Source organism: Diplotaxodon limnothrissa, linkage group LG11 (assembly GCF_057381915.1).
Source record: "Diplotaxodon limnothrissa isolate DT_005_m linkage group LG11, D_limnothrissa_male_GT1.1, whole genome shotgun sequence".
Taxonomy (NCBI): Eukaryota; Metazoa; Chordata; class Actinopteri; order Cichliformes; family Cichlidae; genus Diplotaxodon; species Diplotaxodon limnothrissa.
This window is the reverse complement of record NC_140606.1, coordinates 35,122,949-35,141,746: the sequence shown is the minus strand read 5'-3', so window position 1 is coordinate 35,141,746 and position 18,798 is coordinate 35,122,949. Positions and strand designations below refer to the sequence as shown.

Sequence of the window (18,798 nt, the reverse complement as noted above, 5' to 3'; positions counted from 1 at the left end):
GGGTGGAGTGCTCACTCCAGGTCAGCTCACTCAATAAAATTACAGATTTTTAGTAGTTGTAATTTATTCCTTTGCATTTGTCAAAACTAAAGACAGATACAGCCTATTCATAAAGGAATGTAATTCGTTTTTGAGCCATGCAATCCAAACTAGACTCATATAGTTATATAGGTGAACGTAAACATTAATTCCCAGGTGAGGTCACTAGACTTCAGGAAGAGAAAAAAAGAACTACTTGCTTGACTTATGAAATAAAAACAAAGGATGTTTCCACATTTACCTCATTGCTGTTATTCAATTCTTTACAGTTCAAACTCTCATTTTTATTGTAATAATAAATAAATAAACAATTTTTTTTAAAACTTTCTTTTACTGCCGTATAAATAAATGGTCTGTAAAGCGCTTTACTAGTCCCTAACAACCCCGAAGCGCTTTACACATTCAGTCATTCACACACTGGTGATGCAGCTACATTGTAGCCACAGCCACCCTGGGGCGCACTGACATAGGTCAGGCTGCCAGATACTGGCACCACCAGGCCCTCTGACCACCACCAGTAGGCAACAGGTGAAGTGTCTTACCCAAGTACACCACAACTGAGACTGTCCAAGCCGGGGCTCGAACCAGCAACCTTCCAATAATAAGGCGACCTCTCAACTCTTGGGCCACAATCGCTCAAGAGTTGAATGACATACACAAATAAATGCAATCAGACTGCAAGCTTATATGTAGTTTCCAGGATATTTAAAACTAGAATGAGAGACAAAGCCCTCATTTTAAAGTTCTTTTATTGGTTTTTAAATGTCTTAATGGTCTTGGGCCTTCTTATCTCTCAGATCTGCTTTTATCATATGAACCCTTGCGGACCCTGAGGTCCTCTGGTACTGGCCTTTTGAGAGGCAGCTTTTCAATGGTATGGTCCTCGCCTGTGGAACAGCCTGCCGGAGGACCTCAGGGCCGCAGAGAACGTACATGTTTTTAAGAACAGGCTCAAGACCCACCTTTTTAATTTAACTTTTATTTAACGTTTATTTATTTTATGCTTATTTATTCTGTCCTGTTATTCTATTATTAATTTAGGCTTTACCTAATATTTATTGATTTTATTCTTATTCATTTTTTAATCTTCTTACTCTATTTATATTTATATTGTATCCCGTTCTCATTTATTTTATCGTTTTACCCTGTATATATCCTATTGTGTCATATCTCCAGTGTTTCCTCAGAGGGCGCTCTCTGCACCGGGGCTTTGATCGACCGTGGCTGCTGGGGCACAGGGGGTCCTCTCAGCCCGGCTGGGAGGCTTCTTTGCCTCCCTCCTGCTGTGTGGCCAGCCTGGAGGCTGCGGTCTGTGACCGGCTCCTGGTGCAGACGGCTCCCCTGTTATAGTGTTTCCTCACTTGGCTCATGCGTACCGAGCCCAATTTAACTCTTTAAGTGTGTGTGTGTGTGTGTGTGTGTGTGTGTGTGGGGGGGGGGGATATGCGTGTATTCACATCGTTTATGTTAATGAGAGTGTGGGGAGTGAGTTGGAAGGTGGGGTGCGGTGGGCTGCTTTTAACCATGTAAAGCACTTTGTGCTACATTTTTTTTGTATGAAAAGTGCTTTATAAATAAAGATTGATTGATTGATTGATTGATTGGTCAGGACCCTCTTCTGGAACAGCTCCAAATTTGAATTTGGGAGATTTTATTAATTGTGTTTTGTCATCAGACTTTCATCATTTACATGCAATACCTTCAAAAGGTATCCTTTTTCGCGCTGAAGGTCCTAACATCATGAGACAATTTCTCTTCCCTTACTGCCCTCCACAAACAGATGTCCCCAGAAGTTCAACAACCTGTAAACTGAGGTCTGTGTAGATTGTACAAAGAATATAGCACAAACATGGAAATACAAAGGAAATACATGGAAATACATTTTTAAAATAAAATTTCAAGGGTTTGTTAAAAAACAAACCTTTTTGGAAATACTTTTGTGTCTTTATGCATCATAGCATTTTATCATTCATCATATGTAGCAAGTTCAAATTACAGATTTGAATATTTGCACTATAACAAAGTCCAATTTTTGTTGCTTATCAACATTCACATTTTGGACAGAGAGGACAGATGGTTTGAAAGAGGAGTGAAAGAAGCCATCTATGTCCACTGTGAGCGACCATCTTTGAACAGAGGTGGGGGTTTACGACACCAACTCTCTGCCATCTATAATCCAGTTTTGAGATCCCTTCCCAGACGCCTTAACGCCCACTCACATCCTGGGCCATCTGATCTCAGGAATTCGCATGATAAGGTGGGGCCAGGTTTCACAATGAACCCACCCGAAACTCTGGCTGATTGGGGCCCACACCCAGTTTCACACCTTGGCTCAGGCGATTAGAGGATCATCAGGGGGTCCTTTTGTCCCTCTGTGGGGGGTCACTCCCACTAGGTTTATATCTGGGACTCTCCACCATTTGACCTTAGAACTGAAGAAGCTTCTCGGATGAGAGGTGAAACGTCTTCAAGTAACTTAAAGAAGTCCAGACGCTTTTCTTTGCAAGCTCCTTTGACTACGATGACCTGGATGACTGAGAACATTCACAGACATGTTGCTTATCAAGTTTTTCTCCTTTCCCCCCCCCCCCCAAATTCTACTTCCTCTCAGTACTGCAGTGTCATTTTTATCATTTTCAAACCATTGTATTTTGGAAAATCTAATTGTACAAGCTAGCCAGGCTAACTCAACTAAACAGTATGTGAGGACTCAGGGCTGTGTGTCGGACAGGGTCGTCTGCAGTACGGGGGCCCCACAGGGAACGGTTCTGGCTCCGTTCCTCTTCACCATCTACACTGCAGACTTCTCCCACAATTCCACCCAGTGCTTCCTGCAGAAGTTCTCTGATGACTCTGCAATAGTCGGCCTCATCACTGATGGGGATGACAAGGAGTACAGAGGTCTGACCCAAGACTTTGTGGACTGGTGCCAGCTGAACTACCTCCAGATCAACGCCAGTAAAACCAAGGAACTGGTGGTAGACTTCCGCAGGCACAAGCATTCTCCACTGCAACCACTGAACATCCAAGGTATGGACATTGAGACTGTGGACAGCTACAGGTACCTTGGTGTTCATCTGAACAATAGACTGGACTGGACTCATAACTCAGACGCCCTCTACAGGAAAGGGCAGAGCAGGCTGTACCTGCTGCGGAGACTCAGGTCATTTGGAATGGAGGGCCCACTCCTGAAGACCTTCTATGACTCTGTTGTGGCTTCTGCTATCTTTTATGGTGTGGTCTGCTGGGGCGGCAGCATCTCTGCTGGGGACAGGAAGAGACTGAACAGGCTGATCCGAAGGGCCAGCTCTGTTCTAGGATGCCCTCTGGACCCAGTGGAGGTGGTGAGTGACAGGAGAATGGTGGCTAAGCTGTCATCCCTGTTGGACAACATCTCCCACCCCATGCAGCAGACTGTGACAGCACTGAGCAGCTCCTTCAGTGGGAGACTGCGGCACCCACGGTGTGGGACGGAGAGATTTCGCAGGTTTTTCCTCCCCACTGCTGTCAGACTCCATAATAAAGACTTTAACTGATCAAGCACACACATCCATACATATGCAATAATACTAAGTGCAATAATCCTTTCTGTCATCGTTGTATTCTTACTCAGTTGTATATAGCATTTGTATTTGTATTCTATTTTTATCTTATTGTATATTTATTTTTTTTTATTCTACTGTATATAGTATGTTATTTTATTCTATTTTGTACAGTTGTGTACTGTATTTATTCTTATTGTATCCTAATTTTTGCCTCATAACTTTTGCACTGTCCACTTCCTGCTGTGACAAAACAAATTTCCCACGTGTGGGACTAACAAAGGTTATCTTATCTTATCTTATCTTATCTTATCTTATCTTATCTTACAACTTAAAGAGACACCAAACCTCCCTCTTCCCGCTCCTCCACAACCACCCACACATGCAGGGCCTTGGAGTGGGGGTATGTCACCAGGGTGCAGAGGAGGCTACCCCCCCTGTCCCCTTCTGGCTGCCTCTGCCTCAATTTTATCCCACAACTTAGACATTCACATTATTCACACTCTCATTACACATACATATAGGATCTTGGGGGTGGGCACAATCACGGAGTCCAAATCACCATCAGGGTGTATACCTCATCCCTGACGTCGTTGCCCACCTCTCAATTTTAAATACACTTAGTCATTGAGGGCTAGCAGGAGGGACTATGCGCTTACCTGCTGCTCTCTGGCAGGTAGCTCCATGCCCTCCTGGGTTTTAATTGCACCTTAGAACACATATGCATCAACACTACAATGAGCGGGTGGAGGGAGGTTTGGAGTCTTCTCCCACCCCCATTCTCTGCGGCCTGCTGGAGCGGGAGGGCTAGTAGGAGGAGTTGGCCGTCCGACTGCGGTCTGGGGTGTGGGGCCTCCCTGCTGCTGCGGAGTCGGGGTGGTCTGCCTCTCCCCACCGCAGGGAAAAGGGTAACACCACCTGGGTCTGGGTGCAATTCCCCCCTCCAGGGGCAAGGGTACCTAGACCCGGTTTGTAGAGTACGCTTGGGGAGTGTGATTGTGTGTACAGCGTCTCTTTATGTCTGTCTCCACGTTGGTTGAGTGTAGAGTGAGTGCATATGAGAGCATGAGGGTGGGAATGGATGTTTGTGTCTGTGTGTGCCTGTATGTCTGTGTCTATATGTCAGGTTGGGTATCAGACGCCACCTCTCTGGGGACACCTCAGGCCCTCCAAGGTTTGGAGGCCTATCTCCACCCACCACCACTTCCCCTGCCGGTGGCGGACTCCCTCAGGTGTCGGTGTGTTGGTGGTTCTTTGTGTCTGGGGGTGGGCGTCCGGGTACACACCGGCTCACTCCTTGGCGGCCGCTTGTCGGGGCCTGGGGCCTGGGGCTCGCTCGGGCCCCTTTGGAGGTGGGGTGCCCCCGGCCTCTCGGCCTGGGGCTCGGTCACTCAGGCACAGCTGGGGGCCGGCGGAGCTCACGGGCGCGTCACTGCAACTCCCCCTGACTTCTGCTCCGCGGCTGCTGGGCGAGCCCTCATCTGGGACTCTCCTCAGCTCTTACTGGAACAGTGGCGCGGCTGCCCCTCTGTTGGTCTTCCATGGTCTCTTGTGTTCTGGGGGCCTCTGGATGTCTGGAGTTTTGATCTCCTCCATACCCGCTTCACACCCTGGAGGACGGGGCTGTGGCCCCCCCACACTCCCTAGCAGATCATTACATGGAGAAACCTTTGGAATGCAAGCATGCTGATCCACACAGGTATGCACACATGGGTATTCACAGACGCGGACTAAGGCTTTCTTGGCTGCTGCCTCAAAGCACACTGTGCGCTGTCTATCTTGCGTGCTGCACAATATCGTTTATTATTTAGTAAATATTGATATCTATGACTAGCTAGTTTATTGTGATGGTGCTTTGTTTTCTCTATTATTATGTTGCTCTTTGTTGTTTGCTGTCTCCTCTGTTTGTTTTTTTTGTTTGTTTGTTTTTTTTCTCCATACAGGTGACCCAGGAGTTCTTTTTTTTTCTCTCTCTCTTCCCCCCCCTTCTCACCGTCTCTTCTCCCCTTTGGTTTTCTTTCTTTCTCTCCCCCTCTTTCTCTCATTCATTCCCCCTGTCCTATTTATTAAAAAAAAAAAAAAAAAAAAAAAAAAAAAATGACAAAGGATGAACTGAAGCTCTGCCATCACGTAATGTCGCATACTGCTGTTTCTGATGTCATTTAAAGAAAAAAAAAAAAAAAAAAAAAAAAAGAGACACCAAACCATTGTGACTGTTACAAGTGCCACGGGATTTTATCTTGTTTTAGTTGTTTTGAGTATGAGTATGACCTGGTTATGGCGTTCCATGTGTCCTGCTCGCTAACATCTTCCACCCTACTTTTATCTGCTGAATTACCTCAAGGGCATTTTTGCACAGCCTGCAACTGGGATCTTGTGTGTGGTTGTGGTAGTCCTCAGCAGTGTTGGGCAAGTTACTTTGAAAAAGTAATTAATTATAGTTACTAGTTACTTCTTCCAAAAAGTAACTGAGTTAGTAACTGAGTTACAATATTCTAAAAGTAATTAATTACTTGAAAAGTAACTATTGCGTTACTTTAAAAAAAAATGTTTTACCCTCTGGGGTCCAGGGTATAATTGGCCATTTTTAACTACTTTTGATTTTCCCTCTACATTTTACCTTTAAAAACTATTTACTTTGTCTTGTCTGGTATCATTCTTTTCTGTCTGAATTTACAGTTATGTTTTCATTTTGACATACTGTATTAACACAACTGGTCTAAAATCACAAACATGTTTAATGAATCATATTTCATAACTGTAAATAAAAATATAAATTGTCAATTTTAAAATCCTATGCACAAGTTTTGCAAACAAAGTTATTTGCATCCATTTACCTTTTGCCCTTTTTAAAATAACCATTTCAAACTATTTACAGAACAACCAGCTGTTCTGCATTCTGACAGCAGCAGGTGTATCACTCCTTTTTCTACCTGGAGACAGCAGTCACCTCATTGTTCTGACGCACAACACAAAACTATCCACAACACTACACACTAACTACACAAGACAACTCATTAACTACACTCTCCAAACACGCTAAAGGTCACAAATCTCTCACATCTCAAAACTCTCTCAATCTCTCTCTCTCGCCATCACTCCTAAAACTTCCTGTTTTTTTTCTCTCATAAGCAGAGAGTGCTTGCTAGCACTGTCCTTAGACAGTAAACGCTGCATATATATTGTATATCATGACTCTGGTTCAACACAATTTAAAAACTGGTATATATCACCTTCTTGCTTTGTCTTTAAGTGGTCATGTGATTGGCTTACCACAACTACTTTATTCTTCCTCAGTCAAACAGCAGCACTCATGTGATTGTTTTGCCCCCTTAGCTCCAGGTGTTGTGCTAGACAGTGATCGTGATTACCGTCCTTGGGAGCGCGCGCAGGTGCTTAAAGCTGTAGTCTCCAGATTACTTACATAGTCAGCTACTTCCGTGCAACTGATGCGGTAAGCTGAACACAGCTTCAACCTTCTGTTTGTTGAAAAATAGTAACGGACTGCATTTTCTTGTTAGTAATTGTAACAATAGGAATTGTAATTAGTTAGATTACTCGTTACTGAAAAAAGTAACGCCGTTACTTTTGTTCCTGTGTGGTCTTTCAGTCTTTCTCAACATCAGCCACTTCCTAAATTTGGTGGTGATACATGCTGTCCAGAAGCCGTCCAGAAGCCTGTCCTTCCATGGTGGTTCCTCTCCTTTCTCAGGTTTCTGCTGCCTGATGTACTCACTAAGTACACAACCAGTTGTCAGCATCTTCCTGATGTGCTAATGGCTCTTTGTTTCATCCTGAATAGTGGTTCTGACACTCACTAGGATAAATAAAAGCTAAGGTGGAATGTCTCAGTTGGCAAAATTATAGATTTCAATTACGTTTACCAGAGAAATATCAATAACATAGTAAAAAGTAGTTTTTACAATTTGTCTATGCTTTTAATTGATGATGGTGGGATAAGGTCGTCAGACTGGTGGACCACTCGAATAGAGGCCTTGCTCTGTGAAGATCCAGCGGCAAACCCCAAGTTATAATTGTTAAAGTCCATTACTACCAAGACTGCGTCAATGTGCTATGGGGGGCCCGGAAGCAAAGCCCGTTGCAATACAAGGGGAACCCAGTGGTTTTCCTGATTACACCACATGCACTGCCAAAGCTTGCTCTGCTTTTAACGATGTGAGGGACCTACCTCAATGGTGTCCAGATGACCAATACAGAATAATGTTTAAAGCCAGATGTTATAGATCTTTCAGGGGTGAGAGTAAGGAGTTTCTGGATCCGGAGAAGGGAATGTTACACGTGAAAAAGACCGACTTATCGACTGAAACTGTCGGATGAAAGTGCACTACTGGTTGACTCTTGTTTATAGCCAGTCCCAGATGATGTGGAGCGTTGCAGGACGGAAGATTTGGTGGACAGTGCAATTACATTGCAAATCTTGTTAAGGCTGGACAAATAACCGATTACACTACTTAAGATGTTTATTAAAGAACAAGTTAGTGGCCCAGTCAATTCCACTCCTCTTCTGTTGGCTGATCTAATCTGCGCGTGGTCTTCATGCCGCACCAAACCTAGTTCATGCTCTTGTACTGCACTTTCCACTTCAGCGTCCTGCTGTATCTTTCATTGGCCACCGTGACTCAAGGCAACAATTCCCCTTGTACTCTTCTCACTTCCAACTTCTAACTCTGTTGCCACCACTGAAGGCTCTGAGCTTCTGGTTGACAAGCTCTTTAATGTCCTTTGCTTGGCTAGCACACAACCTATAGAAGACAAAACTAGGAGTCTTGTTTCTCAATAGGGACGCAAGTAAAACAGAGAAAATGCTGGACAAGCAGAGTTGTCTAAACAGTGAACATCAATTCCCTTGTGACCAAAGAAGCAAAACACCCATGTTTCCGCCCGGTTTCGTAATGGGGACCTTTCGCGTGTGAGGCGAATGTGATAACCACTACACTACGGAAACGGTGAGTGATGGCTTGCTTGGCTTTGGAATGTGTCTCAATCAGTAATCTGGCCAATCTGACAAATCTGATGGCAGGTTATTATCATGCCCTTGAACAGAAGGAACCATGGAGAAGAGACAGACGCTCGCTAGCAAGGAATCTGAACTATAGTCTCGATGTTAGGCTCACTTAAAAACTTTTGACATTTAGGAGTTCTCTGAAGCAAGCGCAGCTCGACATATGCTGCCCTAAGAAGCCCAGAACTGTTAACTAAAGAGGCCATGCGGTTGATCACGTTGTGCATTGGCTGAAAATAGGCCCAAGTCCTGGGCAGGCCAGCTAGAGACACTCATTTCCAAGAGCTTAGTCTGTGCCTGCATCTTCAGTAAATATGGTGACTGGAGACATGTTGGTTTGTGTGAAATTTCCTGAAATTTGGGCTATAGACAACTTTTTACAACATGAGCATCCAAAGGTTACAAGCGTCAGAGCCCTGTACAAGATTTGAGTACTTTCACTCCTCTTTGTGCCAAACAGCAGTACAACCCCATAAGATAAAGCAATGCCTGCAGGCAGACACTTTTGTATCGGGAAACAAAGAAGCATGTTTCCACCTGGTTTCGGACCAGGGACCTTTCGCGTGTTAGGCGAACGTGATAACCACTACACTACGGAAACGGAGCGTGCATGCCCTCTCGTCATTAGAGGGGCAATTCGATGCCTTCTTAAATTTGAGGACTTTTATGACAGATCATGTAGGACTAGTGAGAAGCGGGGAACTCCCATTTGTGTCATTTTTCAAGCATTCCCCCATTTATGGTTATATTAACAATCCAAATTGTGATCTCGAGATAGCATCTCTTCAAATGGGAGCTGATCTTCTTGTTGACAAGCTCTTTGATGTTCTTTGTCAGGCTAGCACACAACCTACAGAAGACAAACACACGAGACTTATTTGTTAATAGGGACGCAAGTAAAGCAGAGAAAACGCTGGACAAGCAGAGTTCTCTTGGACAAGCTTCTCTTCTCATGGGAGCTCTTGCCAAGAAGACATTTTTGACTTGTGAGTGCACAGGTGGAATTGATGTTTTTTCAAACCCATTATAGGACTAGATTGTTAGATCGACTAGGATCTGGTGGAGAAATTCCACAGGGTCTTTTTGAATGATGGACTCTGTGCAAAAAAAATGCACGTAGCGTGCGATTAACGGGTGTGTGGTCATTCCAGGTAAAAGGCAGAGCAGAGAAGGAGACTGCTCACTCCCCGTCGGGGAATCGAACCCCGGTCTTCCGGGTGACAGGCGGAGATACTGTCCACTATACTAACGAGGACCTTCAAGCCTTTGTCGGCGTCATGTCAAGGTGGGATTCGCAGCAGGTATGACACGCAAACTCCCGTCGGCCATGTAAAAAACCCCATCACTTTACCAGGAACTACAGTTTTAAGTCAAGTCAAGTCAAAGTCAAAGTCAACTTTATTGTCAATTCTGCCACATGTACAGGACATACAGAGAATAGAAACTTCGTTACTCTCAATCCCTAGATAAAATAGAAAATGAACATTTAAATATAAGAGTGATTAAAAATGCAAGTAAAATATTTTAAAGTAAAAAAAAATTAAATAATATAATACAATTTTACATATAACAAGAAAGCTATACAATATACAATATAAGGGTAAATGACATTGAGTGCAAACCAGGCAGAGTAGTGCAAATAGGCAAATAGTGCAAATGGAGATTTGGTAATGTACGGTATGAGATAGTGTAACACAAAGTCTTATGAGGTAATGGCAGTCCAATGCTCCACAAAGTGACTGGTAACTGGTGCAGGCCAGTGAGTGAGTCAGAGAGTGTGTGTGTGTGAGTGTGTGTGACAGAGTTCAGTGAGACCGTGGAGGAGAGAGGGGAGAGGGGGCAGAATCGGGAGGGAGTTAAGCTTCCTGACAGCCTGATGGATGAAGCTGTCCTTCAGCCTGCTGGTCCTGGCCTGGAGACTCCGCAGTCTCCTCCCCGACGGCAGCAGCTTGAAGAAGCTTTGCATTGGGTGCGTGGGATCAGCCGCTATGCAAAGGGCTTTTTTAGTGAGACGGGTGCTGTAAATGTCCTGGAGGGAGGGGAGAGAGACACCAATGATCCTCTCTGCAGCTCTCACTATGCGTTGGAGGGTTCTATGACAGGACGCATTGCAGGCTCCAAACCACACAGTGATGCAGCTCGACAGGATGCTCTCGATGGTGCCTCTGTAGAAAGTGTGCATGATGGGGGCTGGTGCTCCTGCTCTTCTTAGTTTGCGGAGAAAGAAGAGACGCTGCTGTGATTTCTTGGCCAGTGCTGTGGTGTTGTACGTCCAGGAGAGATCCTCTGTGATGTGCACACCCAAGAACTTGGTGCTGCTCACTCTCTCCACAGACGCTCCGTCAATGGTCAGAGGAGCATGTTGGGTGTGCATTCTCCTGAAGTCCACAACAATCTCCTTTGTCTTCTCCACATTCAGAGAGAGATTGTTGTCAGCACACCACGTGGCCAGGCGTCTCACCTCACTTCTGTAGTCGGTCTCATCCCTGTTGCTAATGAGACCCACCACCGTTGTGTCGTCCGCAAACTTGATGAAGAGGTTGGAGCTGTATGATGGAGTGCAGTCATGGGTCAGCAGAGTGAAGAGGAGGGGGCTCAGCACACATCCCTGCGGGGCCCCCGTGTTTAAAATGATGGTGCTGGATGTGTTACTGCCGACCCGTACTGTTTGAGGTCTTCCGGTGAGGAAATCCAACAGCCAGTTGCACAGTGAGGTGTTGAGCCCCAGCTGGACCAGTTTTTGAGTGAGCTGTTGGGGGATTATAGTGTTGAATGCTGAACTGAAATCTATGAACAGCATTCGAACATATGAGTCTTTTTTTGTCCAGGTGTGTGAGTGCTGAGTGGAGTGCAGTGGAGATGGCATCATCGGTTGAGCGGTTGGGCCGATACGCAAACTGGAAGGGATCCAGGGAGGGGGGCAGGACAGTCTTGATGTGTTGCATGACTAGTCGTTCGAAGCACTTCATCAGGATGGGAGTAAGTGCAACAGGACGGTAGTCATTAAAGCAGGAGGGAGATGACTTTTTTGGAACCGGAATGATTGTGGTGGCTTTAAAACATGTGGGGACGACAGCCTGGATGAGTGATATGTTGAAGATGTCTGTGAAGACATCAGTGAGTTCCACTGCACAGTCTCTCAGTACACGACCAGGAATGTTGTCAGGACCCGGAGCTTTACGTGCATTGATCCTGCTGAGGGATCTCCTCACGCTGTCCGGGGACAGAGTCATCACCTGGTCACCAGGAGGGGGTGGGGTCTTCTGTGCAGTGGTGCTGTTTTGGACTTCAAAGCGAGCAAAGAAAGTGTTCAGCTCGTTCAGCAGGGGGATAGTGCTATCACAGGTCTGTGGTGGGGGCTTGTAATCTGTGATGGTCTGAATGCCCCGCCACAGGCTCCGTGAGTCTCTGCTGTCTTTGAAGTGATGCGATATTTTCCTGGAGTACTGTCTCTTAGCCTCTCTGATGCCACGGGAAAGGTTGGCCCTAGCTGTCCTCAGGCTTGCCTCGTCTCCATCTCTGAAGGCAACATTCCGAGCTTTCAGCAGCCTGTAGACCTCTCCTGTCATCCATGGTTTTTGATTGGCCCGGACAGTTATGGTTTTCGTGACTGTTACATCCTCAATACACTTGTTGATGTAGGCAGTAACAGTCTCTGCGTACTCCTGGAGGTCAGTGGTGTTGTTATAGGTGGCAGCCTGCTTAAACATGTTCCAGTCTGTGGTGTTGAAGCAGTCCTGTAAAGCCTCTGAAGACCCTTCTGGCCTTTTATGGGTGTTTGACAGAGAACTTTTTTCTGCTTTCAGCAGGGTTCCATGGTGTAACGGGTAGCACTCTGGACTTTGAATCCAGTGATCTGAGTTCAAGTCTCAGTGGAGCCTCATTTGGCTTTCTAGCCCTTTGCTCCGCATTAGCACAAGCTAGCATGAGAGTTTAATGACTTAAAGAACAAGTTAGTGGCCCAGTCAATTCCACTCCTCTTCTGTTGGCTGATCCCATCTGCGCGTGGTCTTCATGCCGCACCAAACCTCGCTCATGCTCTTGTACTGCACTTTCCACTTCAGCGTCCTGCTGTATCTTTCATTGGCCACCGTGACTCAAGGCAACAATTCCCCTTGTACTCTTCTCACTTCTAACTCTGTTGCCACCACTGAAGGCTCTGAGCTTCTGGTTGACAAGCTTTTTGATGTCCTTTGCTTGGCTAGCACACAACCTATAGAAGACAAAACTAGGAGTCTTATTTCTCAATAGGGACGCAAGTAAAACAGAGAAAATGCTGGACAAGCAGAGTTGTCTAAACAGTGAACATCAATTCCCTTGTGACCAAAGAAGCAAAACACCCATGTTTCCGCCCGGTTTCGGACCGGGGACCTTTCGCGTGTGAAGCAAATGTGATAACCACTACACTACGGAAACGGTGAGTGATGGCTTGCTTGGCTTTGGAATGTCTCTCAATCAGTAATCTGGCCAATCTGACAAATCTGATGGCAGGTTACTATCATGCCCTTGAACAGAAGGAACCATGGAGAAGAGACAGACGCTCGCTAGCAAGGAATCTGAACTATAGTCTCGATGTTAGGCTCACTTAAAAACTTTTGACATTTAGGAGTTCTCTGAAGCAAGCGCAGCTCGACATATGCTGCCCTAAGAAGCCCAGAACTGTTATCTAAAGAGGCCATGCGGTTGATCACGTTGTGCATTGGCTGAAAATAGGCCCAAGTCCTGGGCAGGCCAGCTAGAGACACTCATTTCCAAGAGCTTAGTCTGTGCCTGCATCTTCAGTAAATATGGTGACTGGAGACATGTTGGTTTGTGTGAAATTTCCTGAAATTTGGGCTATAGACAACTTTTTACAACATGAGCATCCAAAGGTTACAAGCGTCAGAGCCCTGTACAAGATTTGAGTACTTTCACTCCTCTTTGTGCCAAACAGCAGTACAACCCCATAAGATAAAGCAATGCCTGCAGGCAGACACTTTTGTATCGGGAAACAAAGAAGCATGTTTCCGCCTGGTTTCGGACCAGGGACCTTTCGCGTGTTAGGCGAACGTGATAAGCACTACACTACGGAAACGGAGCGTGCATGCCCTCTCGTCATTAGAGGGGCGATTCGATGCCTTCTTAAATTTGAGGACTTTTATGACAGATCATGTAGGACTAGTGAGAAGCGGGGAACTCCCATTTGTGTCATTTTTCAAGCATTCCCCCATTTATGGTTATATTGACAATCCAAATTGTGATCTCGAGATAGCATCTCTTCAAATGGGAGCTGATCTTCTTGTTGACAAGCTCTTTGATGTTCTTTGTCAGGCTAGCACACAACCTACAGAAGACAAACACACGAGACTTATTTGTTAATAGGGACGCAAGTAAAGCAGAGAAAACGCTGGACAAGCAGAGTTCTCTTGGACAAGCTTCTCTTCTCATGGGAGCTCTTGCCTAGAAGACATTTTTGACTTATGAGTGCACAGGTGGAATTGATGTTTTTTCAAACCCATTATAGGACTAGATTGTTAGATCGACTAGGATGTGGTGGAGAAATTCCACAGGGTGTTTTTGAATGATGGACTCTGTGCAAAAAAAAATGCACGTAGCGTGCGATTAACGGGTGTGTGGTCATTCCAGGTAAAAGGAAGAGCAGAGAAGGAGACTGCTCACTCCCCGTCGGGGAATCGAACCCCGGTCTTCCGCGTGACAGGCGGAGATACTGTCCACTATACTAACGAGGACCTGCAAGCCTCTGTCGGCGTCATGTCAAGGTGGGATTCGCAGCAGGTATGACACGCAAACTCTCGTCGGCCATGTAAAAAACCCCATCACTTTACCAGGAACTACAGTTTTATGGGTGTTTGACAGAGAACTTTTTTCTGCTTTCAGCAGGGTTCCATGGTGTAACGGTTAGCACTCTGCACTTTGAATCCAGTGATCTGAGTTCAAGTCTCAGTGGAGCCTCATTTGGCTTTCTAGCCCTTTGCTCCGCATTAGCACAAGCTAGCATGAGAGTTTAATGACTTAAAGAACAAGTTAGTGGCCCAGTCAATTCCACTCCTCTTCTGTTGGCTGATCCCATCTGCGCGTGGTCTTCATGCCGCACCAAACCTCGCTCTTGTACTGCACTTTCCACTTCAGCGTCCTGCTGTATCTTTCATTGGCCACCGTCACTCAAGGCAACAATTCCCCTTGTACTCTTCTCACTTCTAACTCTGTTGCCACCACTGAAGGCTCTGAGCTTCTGGTTGACAAGCTTTTTGATGTCCTTTGCTTGGCTAGCACACAACCTATAGAAGACAAAACTAGGAGTATTATTTCTCAATAGGGACGCAAGTAAAACAGAGAAAATGCTGGACAAGCAGAGTTGTCTAAACAGTGAACATCAATTCCCTTGTGACCAAAGAAGCAAAACACCCATGTTTCCGCCCGGTTTCGGACCGGGGACCTTTCGCGTGTGAGGCGAATGTGATAACCACTACACTACGGAAACGGTGAGTGATGGCTTGCTTGGCTTTGGAATGTCTCTCAATCAGTAATCTGGCCAATCTGACAAATCTGATGGCAGGTTACTATCATGCCCTTGAACAGAAGGAACCATGGAGAAGAGACAGACGCTCGCTAGCAAGGAATCTGAACTATAGTCTCGATGTTAGGCTCACTTAAAAACTTTTGACATTTAGGAGTTCTCTGAAGCAAGCGCAGCTCGACATATGCTGCCCTAAGAAGCCCAGAACTGTTATCTAAAGAGGCCATGCGGTTGATCACGTTGTGCATTGGCTGAAAATAGGCCCAAGTCCTGGGCAGGCCAGCTAGAGACACTCATTTCCAAGAGCTTAGTCTGTGCCTGCATCTTCAGTAAATATGGTGACTGGAGACATGTTGGTTTGTGTGAAATTTCCTGAAATTTGGGCTATAGACAACTTTTTACAACATGAGCATCCAAAGGTTACAAGCGTCAGAGCCCTGTACAAGATTTGAGTACTTTCACTCCTCTTTGTGCCAAACAGCAGTACAACCCCATAAGATAAAGCAATGCCTGCAGGCAGACACTTTTGTATCGGGAAACAAAGAAGCATGTTTCCGCCTGGTTTCGGACCAGGGACCTTTCGCGTGTTAGGCGAACGTGATAACCACTACACTACGGAAACGGAGCGTGCACGCCTTCTCGTCATTAGAGGGGCAATTCGATGCCTTCTTAAATTTGAGGACTTTTATGACAGATCATGTAGGACTAGTGAGAAGCGGGGAACTCCCATTTGTGTCATTTTTCAAGCATTCCCCCATTTATGGTTATATTGACAATCCAAATTGTGATCTCGAGATAGCATCTCTTCAAATGGGAGCTGATCTTCTTGTTGACAAGCTCTTTGATGTTCTTTGTCAGGCTAGCACACAACCTACAGAAGACAAACACACGAGACTTATTTGTTAATAGGGACGCAAGTAAAGCAGAGAAAACGCTGGACAAGCAGAGTTCTCTTGGACAAGCTTCTCTTCTCATGGGAGCTCTTGCCTAGAAGACATTTTTGACTTATGAGTGCACAGGTGGAATTGATGTTTTTTCAAACCCATTATAGGACTAGATTGTTAGATCGACTAGGATGTGGTGGAGAAATTCCACAGGGTGTTTTTGAATGATGGACTCTGTGCAAAAAAAATGCACGTAGCGTGCGATTAACGGGTGTGTGGTCATTCCAGGTAAAAGGAAGAACAGAGAAGGAGACTGCTCACTCCCCGTCGGGGAATCGAACCCCGGTCTTCCGCGTGACAGGCGGAGATACTGTCCACTATACTAACGAGGACCTGCAAGCCTCTGTCGGCGTCATGTCAAGGTGGGATTCGCAGCAGGTATGACACGCAAACTCTCGTCGGCCATGTAAAAAACCCCATCACTTTACCAGGAACTACAGTTTTATGGGTGTTTGACAGAGAACTTTTTTCTGCTTTCAGCAGGGTTCCATGGTGTAACGGTTAGCACTCTGGACTTTGAATCCAGTGATCTGAGTTCAAGTCTCAGTGGAGCCTCATTTGGCTTTCTAGCCCTTTGCTCCGCATTAGCACAAGCTAGCATGAGAGTTTAATGACTTAAAGAACAAGTTAGTGGCCCAGTCAATTCCACTCCTCTTCTGTTGGCTGATCCCATCTGCGCGTGGTCTTCATGCCGCACCAAACCTCGCTCATGCTCTTGTACTGCACTTTCCACTTCAGCGTCCTGCTGTATCTTTCATTGGCCACCGTGACTCAAGGCAACAATTCCCCTTGTACTCTTCTCACTTCTAACTCTGTTGCCACCACTGAAGGCTCTGAGCTTCTGGTTGACAAGCTTTTTGATGTCCTTTGCTTGGCTAGCACACAACCTATAGAAGACAAAACTAGGAGTATTATTTCTCAATAGGGACGCAAGTAAAACAGAGAAAATGCTGGACAAGCAGAGTTGTCTAAACAGTGAACATCAATTCCCTTGTGACCAAAGAAGCAAAACACCCATGTTTCCGCCCGGTTTCGGACCGGGGACCTTTCGCGTGTGAGGCGAATGTGATAACCACTACACTACGGAAACGGTGAGTGATGGCTTGCTTGGCTTTGGAATGTCTCTCAATCAGTAATCTGGCCAATCTGACAAATCTGATGGCAGGTTACTATCATGCCCTTGAACAGAAGGAACCATGGAGAAGAGACAGACGCTCGCTAGCAAGGAATCTGAACTATAGTCTCGATGTTAGGCTCACTTAAAAACTTTTGACATTTAGGAGTTCTCTGAAGCAAGCGCAGCTCGACATATGCTGCCCTAAGAAGCCCAGAACTGTTATCTAAAGAGGCCATGCGGTTGATCACGTTGTGCATTGGCTGAAAATAGGCCCAAGTCCTGGGCAGGCCAGCTAGAGACACTCATTTCCAAGAGCTTAGTCTGTGCCTGCATCTTCAGTAAATATGGTGACTGGAGACATGTTGGTTTGTGTGAAATTTCCTGAAATTTGGGCTATAGACAACTTTTTACAACATGAGCATCAAAGGTTACAAGCGTCAGAGCCCTGTACAAGATTTGAGTACTTTCACTCCTCTTTTTGCCAAACAGCAGTACAACCCCATAAGATAAAGCAATGCCTGCAGGCAGACACTTTTGTATCGGGAAACAAAGAAGCATGTTTCCGCCTGGTTTCGGACCAGGGACCTTTCGCGTGTTAGGCGAACGTGATAACCACTACACTACGGAAACGGAGCGTGCACGCCTTCTCGTCATTAGAGGGGCAATTCGATGCCTTCTTAAATTTGAGGACTTTTATGACAGATCATGTAGGACTAGTGAGAAGCGGGGAACTCCCATTTGTGTCATTTTTCAAGCATTCCCCCATTTATGGTTATATTGACAATCCAAATTGTGATCTCGAGATAGCATCTCTTCAAATGGGAGCTGATCTTCTTGTTGACAAGCTCTTTGATGTTCTTTGTCAGGCTAGCACACAACCTACAGAAGACAAACACACGAGACTTATTTGTTAATAGGGACGCAAGTAAAGCAGAGAAAACGCTGGACAAGCAGAGTTCTCTTGGACAAGCTTCTCTTCTCATGGGAGCTCTTGCCTAGAAGACATTTTTGACTTATGAGTGCACAGGTGGAATTGATGTTTTTTCAAACCCATTATAGGACTAGATTGTTAGATCGACTAGGATGTGGTGGAGAAATTCCACAGGGTGTTTTTGAATGATGGACTCTGTGCAAAAAAAATGCACGTAGCGTGCGATTAACGGGTGTGTGGTCATTCCAGGTAAAAGGAAGAACAGAGAAGGAGACTGCTCACTCCCCGTCGGGGAATCGAACCCCGGTCTTCCGCGTGACAGGCGGAGATACTGTCCACTATACTAACGAGGACCTGCAAGCCTCTGTCGGCGTCATGTCAAGGTGGGATTCGCAGCAGGTATGACACGCAAACTCTCGTCGGCCATGTAAAAAACCCCATCACTTTACCAGGAACTACAGTTTTATGGGTGTTTGACAGAGAACTTTTTTCTGCTTTCAGCAGGGTTCCATGGTGTAACGGTTAGCACTCTGGACTTTGAATCCAGTGATCTGAGTTCAAGTCTCAGTGGAGCCTCATTTGGCTTTCTAGCCCTTTGCTCCGCATTAGCACAAGCTAGCATGAGAGTTTAATGACTTAAAGAACAAGTTAGTGGCCCAGTCAATTCCACTCCTCTTCTGTTGGC

At 45.6% G+C, this 18,798-nt stretch overlaps 14 non-coding genes across 14 annotated transcripts; 4 read left to right on the top strand and 10 right to left on the bottom strand.

Annotated features, from left to right (window-relative positions):
* Positions 1 to 9,132: 9,132 nt before the first annotated feature.
* On the bottom strand, positions 9,133 to 9,205 carry trnav-aac (transfer RNA valine (anticodon AAC)). Its single transcript has one exon. It is a non-coding gene; the product is annotated as a tRNA-Val (tRNA).
* Positions 9,206 to 12,413: 3,208 nt separating this feature from the next.
* On the top strand, positions 12,414 to 12,485 carry trnaq-uug (transfer RNA glutamine (anticodon UUG)). The gene has a single exon. It is a non-coding gene; the product is annotated as a tRNA-Gln (tRNA).
* Positions 12,486 to 12,947: 462 nt separating this feature from the next.
* Positions 12,948 to 13,020, bottom strand: trnav-cac (transfer RNA valine (anticodon CAC)). Its single transcript has one exon. It is a non-coding gene; the product is annotated as a tRNA-Val (tRNA).
* Positions 13,021 to 13,605: 585 nt separating this feature from the next.
* trnav-aac (transfer RNA valine (anticodon AAC)) lies at positions 13,606 to 13,678 on the bottom strand. The gene has a single exon. It is a non-coding gene; the product is annotated as a tRNA-Val (tRNA).
* Positions 13,679 to 14,261: 583 nt separating this feature from the next.
* Positions 14,262 to 14,333, bottom strand: trnad-guc (transfer RNA aspartic acid (anticodon GUC)). Its single transcript has one exon. It is a non-coding gene; the product is annotated as a tRNA-Asp (tRNA).
* A 151-nt stretch (positions 14,334 to 14,484) lies between these two features.
* trnaq-uug (transfer RNA glutamine (anticodon UUG)) lies at positions 14,485 to 14,556 on the top strand. The gene has a single exon. It is a non-coding gene; the product is annotated as a tRNA-Gln (tRNA).
* A 456-nt stretch (positions 14,557 to 15,012) lies between these two features.
* On the bottom strand, positions 15,013 to 15,085 carry trnav-cac (transfer RNA valine (anticodon CAC)). Its single transcript has one exon. It is a non-coding gene; the product is annotated as a tRNA-Val (tRNA).
* A 585-nt stretch (positions 15,086 to 15,670) lies between these two features.
* Positions 15,671 to 15,743, bottom strand: trnav-aac (transfer RNA valine (anticodon AAC)). The gene has a single exon. It is a non-coding gene; the product is annotated as a tRNA-Val (tRNA).
* A 582-nt stretch (positions 15,744 to 16,325) lies between these two features.
* On the bottom strand, positions 16,326 to 16,397 carry trnad-guc (transfer RNA aspartic acid (anticodon GUC)). The gene has a single exon. It is a non-coding gene; the product is annotated as a tRNA-Asp (tRNA).
* Positions 16,398 to 16,548: 151 nt separating this feature from the next.
* On the top strand, positions 16,549 to 16,620 carry trnaq-uug (transfer RNA glutamine (anticodon UUG)). Its single transcript has one exon. It is a non-coding gene; the product is annotated as a tRNA-Gln (tRNA).
* A 462-nt stretch (positions 16,621 to 17,082) lies between these two features.
* Positions 17,083 to 17,155, bottom strand: trnav-cac (transfer RNA valine (anticodon CAC)). Its single transcript has one exon. It is a non-coding gene; the product is annotated as a tRNA-Val (tRNA).
* A 584-nt stretch (positions 17,156 to 17,739) lies between these two features.
* trnav-aac (transfer RNA valine (anticodon AAC)) lies at positions 17,740 to 17,812 on the bottom strand. The gene has a single exon. It is a non-coding gene; the product is annotated as a tRNA-Val (tRNA).
* A 582-nt stretch (positions 17,813 to 18,394) lies between these two features.
* Positions 18,395 to 18,466, bottom strand: trnad-guc (transfer RNA aspartic acid (anticodon GUC)). Its single transcript has one exon. It is a non-coding gene; the product is annotated as a tRNA-Asp (tRNA).
* Positions 18,467 to 18,617: 151 nt separating this feature from the next.
* On the top strand, positions 18,618 to 18,689 carry trnaq-uug (transfer RNA glutamine (anticodon UUG)). The gene has a single exon. It is a non-coding gene; the product is annotated as a tRNA-Gln (tRNA).
* The last annotated feature ends 109 nt before the right edge of the window (positions 18,690 to 18,798 follow it).